At 36.9% G+C, this 18667-nt stretch overlaps 1 protein-coding gene across 2 annotated transcripts in view; it reads left to right on the top strand.

Moving 5' to 3' along the window:
* The window catches only part of sdc3 (syndecan 3), a 215870-nt gene that overhangs the window by 10444 nt on the left and 186759 nt on the right, over positions 1 to 18667 (top strand). The window lies entirely within an intron of this gene.

Below are 18667 nucleotides of genomic sequence, written 5' to 3'. Positions count from 1 at the left end.
GGTAAGTTTGTTTTTCATTGTTACACATTATTTTGTAAATGAAATTTCTTTTATCGGTAATTCAGGTGGTTGTTTGAACTAATTTATTAAATCATATTATGATCAATTAAATAATTTTTATAATTTTTCCAGTAAGAGATCATTTATAGATATTCTTTTAAAATGTAAAAGTTTGAAATTTACATACTGTACCATTCTGATTTGCGCTGCACATTTACTTCTTTGTCCTGGAGTTTTAATTCCATGAATAGTAATTTATTTATGTTTTGATCTTTCATCAATTTTGTACTGTTTGTGAATCAATTGACATTTCTTCTTGTTTACCGTATTTTTTGGATTGCCTGAGCTTTTTTATTATCTACATTTAATTTTTTTTTAAAAATGAGAGTTAAAAATCAAACAGCCTCATAAAGGTAGAAGTAAATTAATCAGTTGCATACACGTTTATGCTCTGATTTTTCATATAAACAGAATAAAAGAGTTTAAGACAGGGCTAGAATAATACAGTGCATCCGGAAAGTATTTACAGCACATCACTTTTTCCACATTTTGTTATGTTACAGCCTTATTCCAAAATGGATTAAATTCATTTTTTTCCTCAGAATTCTGCACATAACACCTCATAATGACAACATGAAAAAAGTTTACTTGAGGTTTTTGCAAATTTATTAAAAATAAAAAAACTGAGAAAGCACATGTACATAAGTATTCACAGCCTTTGCGGTGAAGCTCGAAATTGAGCTCAGGTGCATCCTGTTTCCCCATCCAGTCCCTGCCGCTTAAAAACATCCCCACAGCATGATGCTGCCACCACCATGCTTCACTGTAGGGATGGTATGGGCCTGGTGATGAGCGGGGCCTGGTTTCCTCCAAACGTGACGCCTGGCATTCACACCAAAGAGTTCAATCTTTGTCTCATCAGACCAGAGAATTTTCTTTCTCATGGTCTGAGAGTCCTTCAGGTGCCTTTTGGCAAACTCCAGGCGGGCTGCCATGTGCCTTTTACTAAGGAGTGGCTTCCGTCTGGCCACTCTACCATACAGGCCTGATTGGTGGATTGCTGCAGAGATGGTTGTCCTTCTGGAAGGTTCTCCTCTCTCCACAAAGGACCTCTGGAGTTCTGACAGCGTGACCATCGGGTTCTTGGTCACCTCCCTGACTAAGGCCCTTCTCCCCCGATCGCTCAGTTTAGATGGCCGGCCAGCTCTAGGAAGAGTCCTGGTGGTTTCGAACTTCTTCCACTTACGGATGATGGAGACCACTGTGCTCACTGAGACCTTCAAAGCAGCAGAAATTTTTCTGTAACCTTCCCCAGATTTGTGCCTGGAGACAATCCTGTCTCGGAGGTCTACAGACAATTCCTTTGACTTCATGCTTGGTTTGTGCTCTGACATGAACTGTCAACTGTGGGACCTTATATAGACAGGTGTGTGCCTTTCCAAATCATGTCCAATCAAGTGAATTTACCACAGGTGGACTCCAATTAAGCTGCAGAAACATCTCAAGGATGATCAGGGGAAACAGGATGCACCTGAGCTCAATTTTGAGCTTCATGGCAAAGGCTGTGAATACTTAAGTACATGTGCTTTCTCAATTTTTTTATTTTTAATAAATTTGCACAAATCTCAAGTAAACTTTTTTCACGTTGTCATTATGGGGTGTTGTGTGTAGAATTCTGAGGAAAAAAATGAATTTAATCCATTTTGGAATAAGGCTGTAACATAACAAAATGTGGAAAAAGTGATGCGCTGTGAATACTTTCCGGATGCACTGTATATAATTTTGGGAATACCTAATTATTCATCTTATTTAGTGATAGTTTATTAACTACGTTGCACATATTATTTTCAACTGTTATTTATCAACAGTGCAAATAAATTACATAATGCAAACACAAAATAACAACATAAGTGGAAATTTATCAAATCAGGTAAAAGAACTATCAAATAAACTTGAAACTTGAATAGGTACATGTTTTGTTTCACAAGTTGACATATTCATACAATTATTATATAATCTCTACTTATACGAGCAAGTTGAGCAGAGAACACTCCAGATTTTTTGCCAAGTAGTAGACTGCAAAAAAGTATCCTATTTTTAAAGGCTCAGTTTTATGAGCTAAACTGAAGCCTGCAGCACATCAAACAACTTGTCATTTTGACTTCTGAATTGCATTACAGTTTGGAATGTCTTGGTGGTTGCCAGTATTCATGGTGGCAAAGCTGAAGCAGTCCTCCTCCAGTACACTCACTCCCCACATTACATTGTTCCCATTAGTTGGGAGCTATGGGAGATGTGTGTGAAATGTACCTTAAACTTCTTGTCAGATTCTTTTAAAACTAGATATGCACATTTTTATTTCTTAAATTATATTTATTTAAGATCTACATTCAAGCTCTGCCATATATGAACACAGATTCTTGTCCATACTCTACTAACATGCTTACTGTAAATGGATCTTAGATGTGGGTTCTAGATTTAAGACTAGAAATTTAAATATAGTTTGTCTAACAATCAATTATGACTCGTAAAATCAGAATAGGGAAAGAATATATACGCAAGGAGATCAGAAAAGCAGTACACCATAGTTTCTGGTTTATTAACAGCCTCCACATCTCTACCTTACTCTTCCTTTTACTCCAAGAGCAACACCTTCATATGCTATTCTTTAGAAGAAGTCACTTAGCCACTTATCTTTTCTTTCAAGCATGGTCTACATGGATATATAGAGCTAGAGTTAAACAGTCTCATTGTTTTCATTTCAACTGACCTCTAAGTCTTTGAGGAATAATAGTGTATTTTCTGAAGATTGTGCTGGGGAGAATAATAACATAAATTAAAATTTTTATCTGTGACTAAAATGTCATGGTGGAAACCTTCTTTGTCCAGGAAAGACAGGTAGCTTTAGTGCTGTAGAGTTGTAGACAATGGTTGTTGACATTTGATTTTAATCTTTTCATGTAAGTAATGCATGTTATTAAATTCATGAAACTGTTTTTTAATCCATTTTCGTACTCATAAATAGCTGACAGCATTAAACTAGTTTACTGAATATTTGTGTTACTTATTTTTGATCACTAGTCTGTGTTCAATTTAAATTTCTTTGGAAATATTAAAAGATTGCACAGTAATGTTTTTTTTTTAGTGTGTGAAAAGTTAGACTAACAGTGTGACAAGGACTACATACAAAGAGTACAAAACTCCATATTTTCAACTTACTAATGTATTTTTAGTGAGATATAAGTAACCAGCTGTCGTGTTAAGAGAGTGAACACTGCTTAAATATTTCAGATGGTAGAAAACAATATTGGCCAGCAGAACCACAGTTTTTCTGAAAACAGTAAGAGCAGAACAGGCAATCCAGTAAAAGACACTTGCCATAAATCGGTCATTGATTGAGAGTTTTGTAGTAATAAAACATACATTTGCTATGTTCCTCAAGGACTGAATCTTCCTGAAGTGTTAAAGGTGTTGTAACTTAAAAAGACTGCCGTTGTTAGGACAATTATACTCCTGGTTTGTTTAGCACGCGCTGATGCAGCGCATTACCTCTCCTCCTCTCTTTATTTAGTTGAACTGCCTTTATGGTTGTTGTAAGTTGTCTTGAGATACTCTTCTTGGTAACCACCAAAGTTGTGCCTATGGTATGTAGCATCCCTCCTAAAGACACTTTTCTTCTGTTCATGCATAAGGACTGTGATGGAAGCCAGTATTTGTTTGTTCTAATCTTTGGTTTGCTGGATGATAGATTGTTCAGTTTGTCTGGGTACAGATTGAAGAGGATGGTTGGATTACTATAATTTGTTCTAAGATCCTAATCAGTCAGGCGAGTGCTTTACCTGACTGCAGCTGTATATCAATTGACTAGTTTTCCTTTTCATGGGTACATCCTGCCTTCTACATGATGCTACCGGGATAGGTTCAAGAATGGGAGATACAGATCCAAAAAATGGATGGATGATACTGCATCAGAATATCCAAATATACTATATAGCAGCACCTGCTCATTTGGTGTTTGTGATGCTGAGTTAAGATTTAAGCATTACTGTGCTGCTTAATATCATATTATGGGGAAACTGTCTCCATGTATTTACTTTTCCTTGCATGTTTTCTTAAACAGCTTCCTTACAGAAGAGCTTATTCTAAAGTCATATCTGCTATTAACTGTATTTGGTTGATTTGTAATTCTGACTGCTTCTGCCTGTCTCTGTTGGCTCAGGCCGGTTCCCTTAGTCTCTCCAAATGACATTGTGAATTTCCCCTTGGGATTAATAAAGTATCTATCTGTCTGTCTGTCTGTCTTACAGCCTTATGGTGGCTCTGATAGCATTTCTGTCTGGCCCTTTGTTTTTAAAGAAGAATGTAAGAGAGACATATGACAGAGGTCCTATTAGTCTATTAAGCTTGTTTGATTAAAAGAGCTTAAATTAAATGAAAAAATGACAGTTGCTAAAGATCCCATTGCAGATTTTTCTTCTTTTTTCATTTTTAGGTTGCTAATGCAACATTACCTCTATACTTGCTTCTTGCCTCATTTGATTTTTGGATGACTTTTAAGTGGTTTCATTTTATATGCACTACGATCCATATTCTCATTAGTTTATTCTTAAATAGTGCTTTTCACTGAAGGCCGACTCCAGATTTCAAGATTAATTGCATGTTTTCCTCTTAAACAAACCCCTTAAATACTGTACTCTTACCTTGATTTGGACCCTTTTGTCACCTTTTACTCTTTCCAATAAATGGCATTTAGAGTATTTCAGTGAGCTCTCTTCAGATGGGATTTATCAAGTCTTATTGATTTTTCTCATTCCCATCCTCAAGATTTAATCACATGCAAGGAACAACATAATGCTTTTACACACAAGATTTTAGGAGAAACGTGCTGTCAACACCTTAGGAGTTATTGCCTTGATGTGGCAGACTGTGAGACATTGACAAGACGGGGTTGATTTGCCCTATATGACTTTATGACAGAATTTTAAAAAATGCTTTTTGGGACAGGTTTGGCAATGAATATGAGAAAAACCATGAGTGTGCGTGTCTGTGAGTACATTGGACTGACTCATTTTCCAGAGTTGATTCCTTCCTTGTGTCCAATACTTTTAAGATGTGCTTTGTTGCTCTTTGACCCTGAAGTGGATTAAGAGAACCTGGCAATACTATGTCATATCTGATTTTTTATTACATTTTTATAAGGAGTTTTGTGACACCATATGTTCAAGATAAAGTGTAAAGTAAAGGTTAATGGTGATGGCTGTCAGTTGTTTCCAGTATTTCTTTTTGCGTACGTAACAAAGGGCAGGCCACACTTGCATAACCAGTTTGTTTCTTGCTGTGGACACTGCCAAGTATCGATCAAGCAACTCAAACCTGACCCTTGGAACCTAATACTTATTTACCAATAGGTCAGTTCCCCTGACTGACCTACTGAAAACGCACTAAAATGAAATTGTCTCCGTCCTTATTGTTGTGTTCAATTTAATATCACAATTTGTGTTATGCGCCTGCTCTCTACACTAACATGGAGTCACCCTGAAAGCTTTCTATTCAAGAGGTATTTTTGTTAATTTATGCCTGCCCGCACACAAGTATAGGCTATGCTAAGTTCTATGTGTTCGGTTTCAGCTAGACATGCTTCCTCCCATCTTTGCCTACTTCTTGCACTTCTGTGCTGTTCACCCATCCTGTCTACTGTTGACCTGTCACTCTCTGTATGTGAACTCTAGGCCTGCTGAAGTTAGTTCTGGACCAATGATCTTCCACAAAGATACTGATAGGTGCCACAGAGTACGGACTTTTAGGGACACAAACTAACTCTGTGCTCCTAAGTTCTTTAAAAGATAGCATGAGTAACATATTCATTTAACTAGCTCTGCACAATTTACTCTCCATGCATTTGTTTGCTTAAACTTTAGATTCAGGTGGAGCAAAGACCTTATTTTTTTGTCCTCATGCTTGACTGTGAATTGTGATATGGTCTTGAAAGAACATTGGACTAGTAGGCATAGCATAAAATGATGAGTGAAATCTAGGAGACCCCCGCTGCATAATTAGAGTTCTGTTCTCTTTTAGACATTACAGGAGCCCCATGGCGTGTTTGCCTTCCTGTCTTTCAGAAGATGGATTAAATAAAAAGAATTCTGGGACGTGAAACTATAATGGGAGGCTTATGGTTTTTGAAGTTAACTTTGGAAATGTTTTTCTCCAATGTGCTTTGGTGCTCTCTCTCTCTCTCTCTCTCTCTCTCTCTCTCTCTCTCTCTCTCTCTCTCTCTCTCTTTTTTAATTTTTAAAGGCTTGGAATCTGAGTTGTTGCACAGAATGTTTTTTTGATCTTTGCTACATAAAGAAAGAGATTCATTGGAAGCTTCACTTGTCACTGCTAGGGCCACAGAGGAACTTTTATTTCAGTTGTAAAGCCTGGGTGTTCACATGAAAAATCCACTTGCTGGATTTGGAACAATAAAATTCTTAGAGAGGAGTAGAGAAGTATATTTTTATCTACCTCTCTCAACTGGGGTGACAAATAAAAAGAATTTAAGCCCTATTCTGGATCACCTTTCATGGCACCTGCATAGGTCTCTAAATTGAGTTTTTTTCATATAGTGCCTTTTGAGCACTGCAATGAAGTGTTATTCAGAAACACTGAAAAACTATTTCTGTTAGCTAACAAAGAAATAGTGCTCTAGAACGTAAAGGATATTGCTGCTATATCACTATATCCTCTAGCTACAAAATAAAATATTAAGTGTTAAATTTACACTTGTTGTGTTAAATTGACTTTTTAAAATGTAGATATGGAAACATTGTATTATGTACACACTTTCAAGTATTAATTGATTTACCATGTATATTCAGAATTCATTATGACCTTTCTTCTTTGTTTTATAATGGTCCTTTGTACTGTCTCTTTGAATTTGTAATACTGCTGCCACATGTGGGCATTAGATTGTTTCATTTTGATTTTTAAGTAAGTTGCTTTGTAAGGAGCTTTATTATTGGTTTAAGTTGAATAGTATGTGACCTTGTTGTGCTGTGTTAAAGGAGTTTGAAAGAATAAATACTAGCCATGGGCCAATGGGGATAAATCCTTTGCAAAACAAACATTGCTTTGTAGTTATCATTTTATTTCCCAATGGCATGATTTCTGGCCAGATGAACTGATAAACTTAATTATGGATACATTATAATGATAGGAGATACTTTACAAGCAACCCCAATGATGAACCTGAGAGTTTATATGTAAAATATTCAGGTGTGTGTATTTATGTAAAATTGAAATATGATATTATTGCAACACAACCTAAGTGGAAGTTTATTACAAGAAATGCAGTGGTATTAAAGTTCTCCTGACATCCCCTGAACAATCAACCATAAAAGCCTACTAAGCTTCAGAAGAATTCTTTTATTTCATCAGGATTTTGGTCCTAGAAAGACATTAAAGGGCTCAGTGTATGAATTGCAGAGAAACTTGAGTAACCTGGAGCGAGATAGTGAAGAGTGACGGCAATGTGTAGTAAAATTCCCTGTGTTAAATTAACACTTCAAAAATGTTAACTTATGTGTGGAGAGGGAGAGAGACAGGTGGCAAGCCCTCCTAACAGAGACAAGTGTTCTGCATAGATTGTCTTACCACAGCTAGGAAACCCTTGTGGAGAGTACAAATTAATGGGGTTGATTTCAGGAGCAAGAAGGAGTGGACACAGCAGTTTAGATCTCTCTGTACAGAGGCTAGTATACATGTATATTTATAAAGAAAGACAGAGTATATGTTATGATAAGGAGAAGGTACCTTTTGAAAACTCGTCCATTAAAAAGGTATAAATTTTAAAAGTCATGTGAAAGATATTTTATTTTTCAATTTATTATTTTCTCAATGATTTGTGTTATTTCTTTTCATTTGAATTACTTACAGCAGTACTAAGTACATTCCCCTACAGTGAAAAATGTTACATGTATCATAATCTGCATATGCATAATCTGCATATATACATTTATATGTATATACAGTAGTACTGTGCAAAAATAGTAGGTCATCCAAGAAAATTGTCTTTTATTTTTATCTATTTAGCTGTGCTGTTTATTTGCTCATTAAAGCACATTGTAACATTAGAATGAACAGAAATAAATATTAATGCAATAAAATGTTACATGAATGTTTTGTTATGAAAATGGAAGCTTTTTTTTTTTGTCAGTGTAAAACTGAAGGAGTTCACTTTGGCACACTTTAACTGCTTTTCGTTCTTTTCCTTTTTATATTTTTGTATAAGTATTTAAAGTCCAGTTATTTCCAAACCCATAAAATCAATCATTTCAATTTGTTATGGTTTTAGTATATCTGCTGTTGAATTTACCACTCCAGTTCAGGGATGTGTAAGTACAGGGCCTGTCCCAACAGCACTACGTGCAATGCAGGGTGCAGTTCTACTTTCACATAATGACTTTCGTCTTTCTCTCTTGCTCACTCCTCATTTCATCAAATGAACTGCCTGTAGTTAAGAAGGCTAAAGTGCAAGGATGTGTTTTTTTTATATGTATGAGTATATATAAAATATCTATATATCTCTTTTATATATAGATATAGATGCATGTGTATGTGTTTATATACTATGTATGGATAGTAATATGTATGTAAATAATATTAAATCAATAAGATCCCTTCTAATATACATTAAAGTGGTAATCTGGTGACTGTGGATGCTTCCGTGGTGCTTACGTAATACAGCCATCCTTCCTAAAAAGTCCTAGTAAGTGGCCTGTAGTTTTTTGTATTTTTAGGTGTTGCTCCAGAGGGTTGATTCGCAGAGCTAATGCCACTAAAGTGGCCATCTTTGACTTAGGCCTTACATATACTGTCCTGGTTCAGTGGTGCTACCAAGGAAACCCAGGGTGTCTAAGCAGTACTTGCTTGTCCGCTATTCCTCTGACAAATCTACAGTCTCCATGGCAACCTAGAAACTGTGATTTGCACCTTTTGCACTGGAAGAAGTGCAGTAGAAAATCCTGGCAAAAAAGGCCTTGCCAATTTGAAACTGCCAGAGTGATGTACTGCAAGAGAAAAATCACCTTCTGGCTTATACACAGAGGTATAGAAAAGAGCTGTTTTTGCCCTCTTTCATAGTGTCTAGTTCAGCATGTGCTATGAACAGAAATGCACTTAAAAATGTTATGCTGCCAATTGGAGAATTCTTCCAGTATGCAAAGTTGTCAAGATGCAATGTTATTTTAACTTCTGAATATGACTGTTCATCCATTTTCCAAATCAGCTTAGTTCATTTGTAGTATTTCAAGAAGACAGTCCTTTCTGCCAGCATCTCTCGCAAGTTAGGAACCAGAATTGGACACTCACAAAGGATCATTGTGTGTGTGTGTCTAGGCTATATTTGAATTACCAAACTTGCTTAATCCACTTCAGGGTCACTGGGACTAAAAGCAGCAGTGGGAGCAAGGTGGGAGGGCAGCACTGGCAGGTGTTGCCTGTGAATAGACTGTGCAATGGACTAGACATGCCCAAATGGCCAGTTTAGAATCTTTAGTTAATGGAAGAGGAGAGCCATATATGCACACACATGGGAATAACATCCAAATGCCACACAAATACTGTAATTACCAAGCACTGGATTTGAACTTGAGATGTGAGATGTATAAGGTAGCCACTATTATAAGGCAACTGTAAAATGCAAAGGGAAAAACCATTGACAGCTGCTCTGCCTTTAGCCACATATTCTCATATATTTTATTTAAAAAGTTCATTGAGTAAAAAGTTTAACATCCTATTTCTTTAATGGTTACAATTAAACATTGGCATTGTATTGTTTTGGATAATGCATTATAAATTTGATATAATTTTATTTGTGTGTTCTTGTAGGTGTGTGTTTTGGAACCCTGAAGCTCCATTCTTCTGAATTGTGCAACTGGAAAAGCCCAGCTGTTTGTCATCTTGCAAAACCAGTAGAAGATTTAATTTTAGAAATGTACATAATTATAAACCTAACTAAATATATAAAGCATATGCCTGAGAATGCATGTTATTTAAAAAATGTTTTTAACTTAGTCTCATGACATTACTAATAAGCTGGACACTTTGGAGTGCAGTTTAGGTGAAGTGGTGGTGTTAAATTGTTCCGTGTGTGTTTTTGTGTTCACCCTGTGATGGACTGGTTCTCTGTCTGGAGATTGCTCCTGCCTTGCACCTTATGCTTGCAGGGATAGGCTCTAGTTTCCCCATGATCCCTCCCTTGGATAATTGTGTAAGAATATGAATGGATAGAAAGAAGGATTTGGTGAACATGTTTAATGACACAAATCAGTATCTATCTATCTATCTATCTATCTATCTATCTATCTATCTATCTATCTATCTATCTATCTATCTATCTATCTATCATATAGTGCCTTTCAGATCGATCTATCTATCTATCTATCTATCTATCTATCTATCTATCTATCTATCTATCTATCTATCTATCTATCTATCTATCTATCTATCTATCTATCTATCTATCTATCTATCTATCTTCGAATTGTAGCTATTTCATTACTTTCACTTTTTAAAAACACTATTTGGAATCTTTTGAGTCCCAACATGCGGAATCTTTTAAATGAGGTCCGTGAGACATGTGTTTAATGACTTTGTACCATAATTCAGGATAGGTTTCTCTGGAATTTTAAGCACAGACAAAATGATCTGCATCATCAGCAGTTAATAATTTTTTTTTGCAAAGTAACCAATAAATGCATCTGAGGTAAACCCCGTTTTTGAAATTCTCTGACTTAAACTTCAAAGCCTTACAATATTTACATACTTCAGACATATCACCTATGTCCATATATTCAATCTCTATTCGCCTTTTTGTTATTTCTCCGAGTAATAATTTCTCTTTGTTTGCAGTAATGCGATGTTTACTTTCTTTGTTTTGACACTTTCATTTTTTTCTGCTTTCATATTCTGTATCTTGCTCTGCATGTGTTTCACGCTTACGTTTTTTTTTTAGTCTTTTGAATTCCACTGTTTTCATTATCTCTAACCTGCTCTGCATGTGTTTGGCCCCCTTGTTTTTTAACCTCTTTATGACGTTTTACTTTGTTTTATACTCTTTGTCTTTTATTTCTGACCTCGCTTTGTCCTACTATTTTTTCAGTTACACCTGGTCTATGATGATTATTTTCCCTTTTTTCGAGTAATAATTTCCTTTTGTTTGTGTTAATGCGATCTTTACTATCTTTTTTTGATACTGTAGTGACCTCCGCGTCCAGTTCGAAAAGAGAAGAAGTAAAAAAAAAAAAACAAGACAGACGTAGTAAAGTCTCACAAAAGTTTTATTTGAACAATCAAGAAAAAGAATGCCGACTTCGTAACCCCAAACACAACACCCCCGCCGCCAGTCTTCCGTGCTGTACTCTGCCCTAACAGTCACTCAAAAAAAAAAAAAAGGCTTCAACCTGCCTGGGAAGCTACAATACTTTCGAATTTTATTGCTTTCATAATCTCTAACTTGCTCTGCATGTGTATAGCACCAACGTTTTTGAACGTCTTTATGAAGTTCTACTTTGTCTTTTACTCTTTGTCTTTTAATTCTGAGCCCGATTGGACGTGCTTTTTTTTCAGTTCCACTTGTTACAGGCTGATTATTACTTTCCTTATTTTCTGAATTTGCACCTCGATTATTCATTTTCTTTTTTGCATTTTTTCTCTCCAGCACTTTTGAGTCTCTTTTCTCCGTGCTGCTCTTTCTTCTTCACTTAGTCGTCGATGTTTTATCTATAATGTATTGTTCTTATATGCTTTGTATGCGCTGACAGCCCTGGATCTGTGTGTACTCAAAGCCTTGACACGACTGAGTGTTTTGCTGCCCATGGTCTTATTTAATATTGGTTGTAAGTAGGGCGTGTCTTGCAAGAATCTTATGTTCTGCGTCCCTGCAAGATGGTCCTGGGTCAATCTCTTGGCACATAGTCTCATGTTTAAGGTCCCCGCGAGACACTCCGTGGCCAATCTCTTTCGTCTCGTGGGTCTTTTAAGTGTCTTCCATGATCTTCACGTGAAGATCACATCCCCCTCACTAGTTTCTCTCTCAGGATTTTTTTTATAATAGAGAGATATATACACAAAACACAATTTCCTTTCCTGTTGATGCATGTGAATAAGTAACCTCAGCCTCACCTTCAAAGTAAGACTGACAAATCTGTGAAATATTTTGTGTTGATTTTTACTGACTTCCTTTTAGTTATGCAGGATGACTTTATATGCAGGGTGTTACTTGGGAACACTGTATGCACATTACTTGATATCTCTTTATTTTTCTCATTCAGGAATGATTTTAAGAGTTTGTTCTTCTTCTCTATACATTTAAGTTAAAAATTAAGCATCTACTCAATCACATGTTTTTCTTGTGTTCTACAGATCTTTATAACTAAGACTAGTGGGCTTTGCCCGATGCTTGCTTCGCTCGCTAACCCCCTGGCCTGCACTATGCACTAGCCTCTTTGTGGTTCTGCTGCTCACGTATTGGGGATGTGGATGTACAAATTAAACCGATTTTTATTTTCATGGGAATTGTTACATATGCATCACCGCAACGTATAACTGCACATGATTGAATATTGTTTCTTTCTCTCTATTAAATAAAATGACTTTTTCGAACGTTTGGCTTCGAGATTTGTTAATTGTCTTTGCAAAAGCTATTCTAACCGGAAACTGTTAATGTTTTAATATGAATGGCATATCAAGATCTCCTTTGTTGTCTAATGTTATCAGCGGAAGATGTACTACATTACCTTTCTTGGATACATCCTTCTTTCTTTAGTAATTTGTGTGTTGTAAGACCGGATGTTGTTAACGGTTGTAGATATTCTTTGTGATATTGTAAGCTATTGTTTTCATCTTCCACAGGATCACCACCACCTGTTTCGGCATAGTCTATTGATACGCATTTAACCAATTTGCCGTGTAATCGTTCAACATTTTTGGATGCATTTAACCAATTTGATGTGTAACCGATCAAAAGTTTTTAGCGTTAATTCATTTGACTTCCTCGTTTCTTGGTGCTAGGATTGTGTGTGTACTCATTTTTTATGTTGATAACCCTTCGTGATGAAATTCTTCAATGAGATTTGGACATAATATGTCATCTTTAATTAGGAAAAAGTGAGGAAAAATTTAAATCTATAAGAGCTGAGAGTGCAGGAAGTGTGTCTGACAAAAGCATTCACACAAATGAGAGTTGAGAGGACCGTGGTCTTGTTTGAGAGGAGGGCTGACTTGAAAAAATCTCAAGGAAAAAGACTTGTCTCGCGGGACTTAAAAAAATCTCTCTTCCATAAAGTCTTGTCTCCAAAATGTCTTGTCGCGTCAAATGATTTTTTTTATATAATAGAGAGATTAATATAATTTTACAGGAAAAGTAGGCCCTGACACATTAACCTTATTTTGTATTGACCCAATCACATAAATGTCAGTTTTCAATATATCCATCCTCTTGACCTTTCATCACTCACTCTGTAACATCCTTCTTAATATTCACAATTGTAAAGAGCTTTATAAAGCACATTAAGTTCCATAAATCTTTGCTGCCAGTCTATGAGATGAATGCATTATGTTCCATATTTTTTACTGGGAGTTAATTCCTCACCATATTCATGACCTTTGTATAGCATTTGTGAACAATCATGCCAAGGCACTGTCATGAACTGCTGAGCAGGTTTCATTGGTGTTTTTCATATTCCTTTTTTTCAAAATGTTTTGACATCTCTCCTGTTCACTCTTGTTTTTCACTTGTATTATCCAATATTTACAAATACCTCATTACATCTGTCAAAAGTGTACATGATGATATGATTGAATGTTTTTGTACTTCCATTCCTTGTGGATTGTCGAAATGTTAGTTTTGGAGCAGAGCAGACTGGACTACTGTTTATTTTACACTTCATAATCTCGATAACAAAAATGTGCAGTTGCTCCTAACAGCAAGTCTGACTTGACATGAAAAAAGTACCATGTGTTGATGCCCCTGCTGCATGTCCTGATGATTGTCATTCAGGATGAGGAAGAAGGATACTCAAAAAGTACCACTAACCTCTCTTAGTCAATAAAATTACACTTAACTCTTTATGCTATGTCCTCATGTTGTTCACCTTGGTTGTGTAAACTTTCTGCCATGTTCAAATTACACATTCAGTATCAGGAATGTATTGTACATGAGTCAGAACTGTGAGTGTGAACTGGTCCATTCTTGTGCATCTTCTCTGTTTGAGCATATGATTACACTTTTCATGTCCTGTTGGAAACTGATTAAAGACTAGTTGAAAAAACTTTCTTCTTCCTTAATTTGCTGCCCAGAGTCAAGCTCATCTGACTTCATAATATTTGTAGCTTGATTTCAGGCTAAAATATTGGCATGGACTAGAAAAGAAAAAAAAATTAGTCTGCCCTAAAATTGCAGGTAAGCTAAGGTACTCTTCAATTGAAAGGTCAGATTGGTGAGTTCATTTCTTTAACCCAGAGATGGGGTTTGTTTAATTGCACCCATCTCTATGTATTTAAAGCTATAAAACAACCATCCTTCTGACGTCTGTGCCTGGGCTTAATGTCATCCTGCTTCAACAACCAGGCTGGAATGTCCGATGAACAATGGCAAGCACCACCAAAAGCCCATTTCTTTTCTTTATTTCTTTCTATATATAGAGAAGTTGTGCTGAGTCAATGTGAGAGACAAGTACTTTTACTGCCGCCCCTTTGTGTTTTTGGACGTGCTACACACGGTTATGCATTTGACTAGTGCTAGAGAAGGAGCCGTCTGGCTTTACTGCTATTGCAGTAGTAGTCTCCAGACAAAGAGAGTCAACATATGCAGCAAAAGTATCTTATTCCCTCTAGCAGCTGGTTACCATTATACACAATCATTCAAAATTATTGGACTAATTAGAAAAAAGATCCATAATTAGAGAGACCTCTGTGTATATTTTAGATTACTCCGTCTCTATTTAGTTCATGAAGGCCACATTTTGGTGGTCTGGTGAGTGCTGAAGGTGATTTCAGAATGTAACATGTATCTTTAAAAGTTTTTTTTGTATTACTTTTTTGCTTATACTTTGGGTAAAACATGGAGAATATTTAGATAACTAATTTGTATTTGTTGGGGAATAGGCACATCCTCCTTGTATCACTCCCTTTTAAGATCATAATATGGATATGAAGCCAAATAAATCCAACATAATATTCTCCTATCCACTTAATCTAATTCAGGGGAGTGAGAAACAGAGCAATAGGTACAAAGCAGGAACAGTCTGTTTTCACACCCATACAACTGTAGTTTTATTATACTGTATATTCTGCTGAAGTAAACACATTGTGTCATGGAAGTCCTGATCCTATCCTGATAGCACTAGGCACAAGTGCATCATAGAATCCACTCATGCACACTCTCACATGGGAGCCAGTTAGAAGCGATCAGTTAGCCTGGCATGCATACAGTAACTGTACATGGACAATGACTTGCCGTTTACTCCATAAGGCAGCAGTGCAAACTTCTCAAACACTATGATACCCTGTCAATCATTTAAGCACAATTATGGCTATTGAAATCTATTATATAGTACCTTTCATATACACAGGGCACCATTAAATAAACTGCATAAAATAAATGGTCTGGGGAAGCACGAGATAGGTTAGAGGTTCAATTCATGGCTTAACTATTGCCTAAATAAAAATTTAACTTTTTCCGCACATTAATTTGCAGAAAATGGATATTGGATAATGGATATTTTTGTTGACTTTAAACTGTCATGGAATGATACCCCATTAAGGATTGATTTCATGCTAGTGTGCCACTGTGCTAAGCTGTGTAATCTGGTATACTGAACAATCCCAAGCATAACAGAACATATAACAGTCTCAGAATCACTAAATTCAGTCCAAGATGGTAGATGGCTGGGTCCTATCTTGGATGTTTTGGGCACAACAAAGGAATTGATGATGAACTGGTCGCCAGTCCATCGTAGGGCCCACTCATAAACACACCCATAAAAGGTCCAATTTGGAATTGCCAGTTAACCTAACCTGCACATCTTGAGGTTGTGGGAGGAAAACCCTTGTAGACAAACGGAAAATACACTACAGATTGCTGGAGTTGAAGTTCACTGCTGGTCAATATTTTGTATCACTCCTAGTCTCTCTCACTAACTTACACATTGCACTCTACAACTAATGATAGTCAACTGCACATATTGGTTTAGCACTCTGTGGTTGAGTCTGAAAACACAGCAGTTTACAGAGACGTGTTACTTTTGAGGTCTGCATCACTCCTGAATGTTTCTATGTGCTGTGATACGTGATTCAAGGAGGCTAGCTTCCAAAAGAAGCTGGAGACATGACAGATCACACAACCACTCTTTCTTGCGACATCTGAGCAGTGTACCATTTAAGCAACACACACCTAGGAACAGTTCATTTAGTTTGCTTGAGACTGCAAAACAAACATAAGATAGTCAGTAGGTTTTTTATAATGAAAGACCTGAATGGTTCAATAACTAGAGAAGGAAGTTAAAGGGTGACCTGCAGAGATAGTCCTATTGATTCGGGTGATTTTTGACAAGTTAAGAATAAGATTGTTACCCAGCTTGGAATATGGATGGAGAACCTAAGTGGTAAATTTATTTGGGAACAGTGGAAGGAAGAAAGGTATACCCTCAATTCTAAGCATGTCCTTGTTTGTCCCTCATATTGGGTCCACTTCTGTCTTTGCCTTTTTGGTTACTTTGATTTGTGCATGTGATGTATAGAAAACATGCACTGCCCAGTCTCAGCTATGAAGATCATTCATAGATGAGTCAAGGGTGTTCTTCCCTGTAGTCCACACAACCAAACCAGCTATATTTTATACAGAGTCCTTTAATAGCCTGTGATAGACCTGCAACCCATCCAGGATTTGTTCCTTCCTTGCTCCCAGTTAAAGTTACTGTACAGGCTGACAGATTTTGCACAATTGTGTGTATGTAGGTTGGCATGTTTGCATAGTAGGTAACGCTGGTTCCTTATAGACCCAGCATCTTGGATTCATATGCTGAACCCAGATGTCTATATAGCATCATGCACGTTATCTCCATCTATGTGCAGGTTTTCCTCAAACTAGTGTACATTTCCTTTCACATCCCTGAAGATGTGCTGGCTAGATCAGCTGGCGACTCCAAATTAACCCCTTGTGGTTGTATGTTAGTGGGTCTTACAATGAGCTAGTTAGCTACCAGGTCAACTTCTTGCTTGCATTTAGGGCTGCAAAGATATCTTCCAGTCCCCTGTCACCCTAATCTGGATTAAGCGGGTTGGCCAATGTTATGCTTATATGTATTTTGTACATTCATAGTTTCAGCATGTGACTCATATTTGTGCAATGGTGGGGACTAAACCAGCAGGCCAGTGCTTTAGCAACCAGGCCACACTGCCTTGTGATACCTACAACCTCACGACTGAGGATTGAAAAGAGAGGTGCAAAGGAAAATTTTACTGACTGGTCAGTCAAGGGCTAGTGAGATCTACAGGAAGAAATTCAAAGATTATGTGCCATAAAGATAAACAGACTGGCTAAGAGTCAAATAAGAAGTTGAGTTGTCTCATCCACTGACTCACCAACTGTTCAGTTTTCTGTAATCACCTTTGCGTTTTCATTTAATAAAACAAGTAGGATGCACATAGCAAACCGTCAACTCACTAGGTGGATGAGGGGAAAAAAGAAATAAAACATAATTGAAATCGCCCACCCGCCCCTGGAGAGACTAGCTTTAGGAATGCATGTCTGACAGATCTCTCGCTTCATGTAAGTTCCTGGCTGTGATGCACAATAATTGGTCAGAAGGTTTCCATGACAACATGAAGTCTTGAAACGAATGATCTCTGTTTCTTTACCTCTGTGGCTATCCTTTGAGTGCTGTTTCATATATTGACCACTCTTATAAATTATTGCCACCATGACTCGGTCTCCTCAATATCCTGAATCCTTTTAACAAATAACAGGACATTTTCAATGTTTCTCTAGAATTGCCTGAAAGCTTCTTTCTTTTCTGGATGAAAAGCAGCAGGCTTGATCTTGTTGCTCTGTTTGTTCTGTAAAACACAAGGAGCAGTTGGGTGTGTGAACAGTTTGCCTCCCCTGTGTCTGGCCAGGTGCTTCTACAGGAATAACACTTGTAAATCAATGAATTTATGGACCTGGGGACTAGACACAATGCCAGCATGTGCTTTTCCCCAGGGCATTTTGGAATAGGCTATATACACACTCTCTTCCAGGTTATGAGTTAGCCAGCTGCTTCACTTCCCATGTTGATATCAAAGCGTACTAGCTATGTCGTTTTTCACCTGATCACTTGAAGATGTGCCCAGACTTACAGTAAATGATGTAAGTTACATTATTCAAACATTGTGCCAAACGTAAGCTTAATACATATTAACATGGGTCTGTTGAATATCTTGCCTTGGAAAAAGCGAAAGCCTCTGTTTGAGCCTGCAAAAGCGTGAATACCAAACTGCTGCTTCATTATAAGGTTCTCACTTTGTTTATTCAACTGGACGATCTCCTCTCTGAGAGACATGTTTTCATCAAGCTCTATCTAGGTTGACAACTGTTGGATCTGTAACTGAATTGTAGTCATGGTCCTCGACGATTTAATCATCC

Source organism: Erpetoichthys calabaricus, chromosome 14 (assembly GCF_900747795.2).
Source record: "Erpetoichthys calabaricus chromosome 14, fErpCal1.3, whole genome shotgun sequence".
Classification (NCBI taxonomy): Eukaryota; Metazoa; Chordata; class Cladistia; order Polypteriformes; family Polypteridae; genus Erpetoichthys; species Erpetoichthys calabaricus.
Note: the sequence above shows the minus strand (reverse complement) of the source record. Positions and strands in the feature narration are given on the sequence as shown.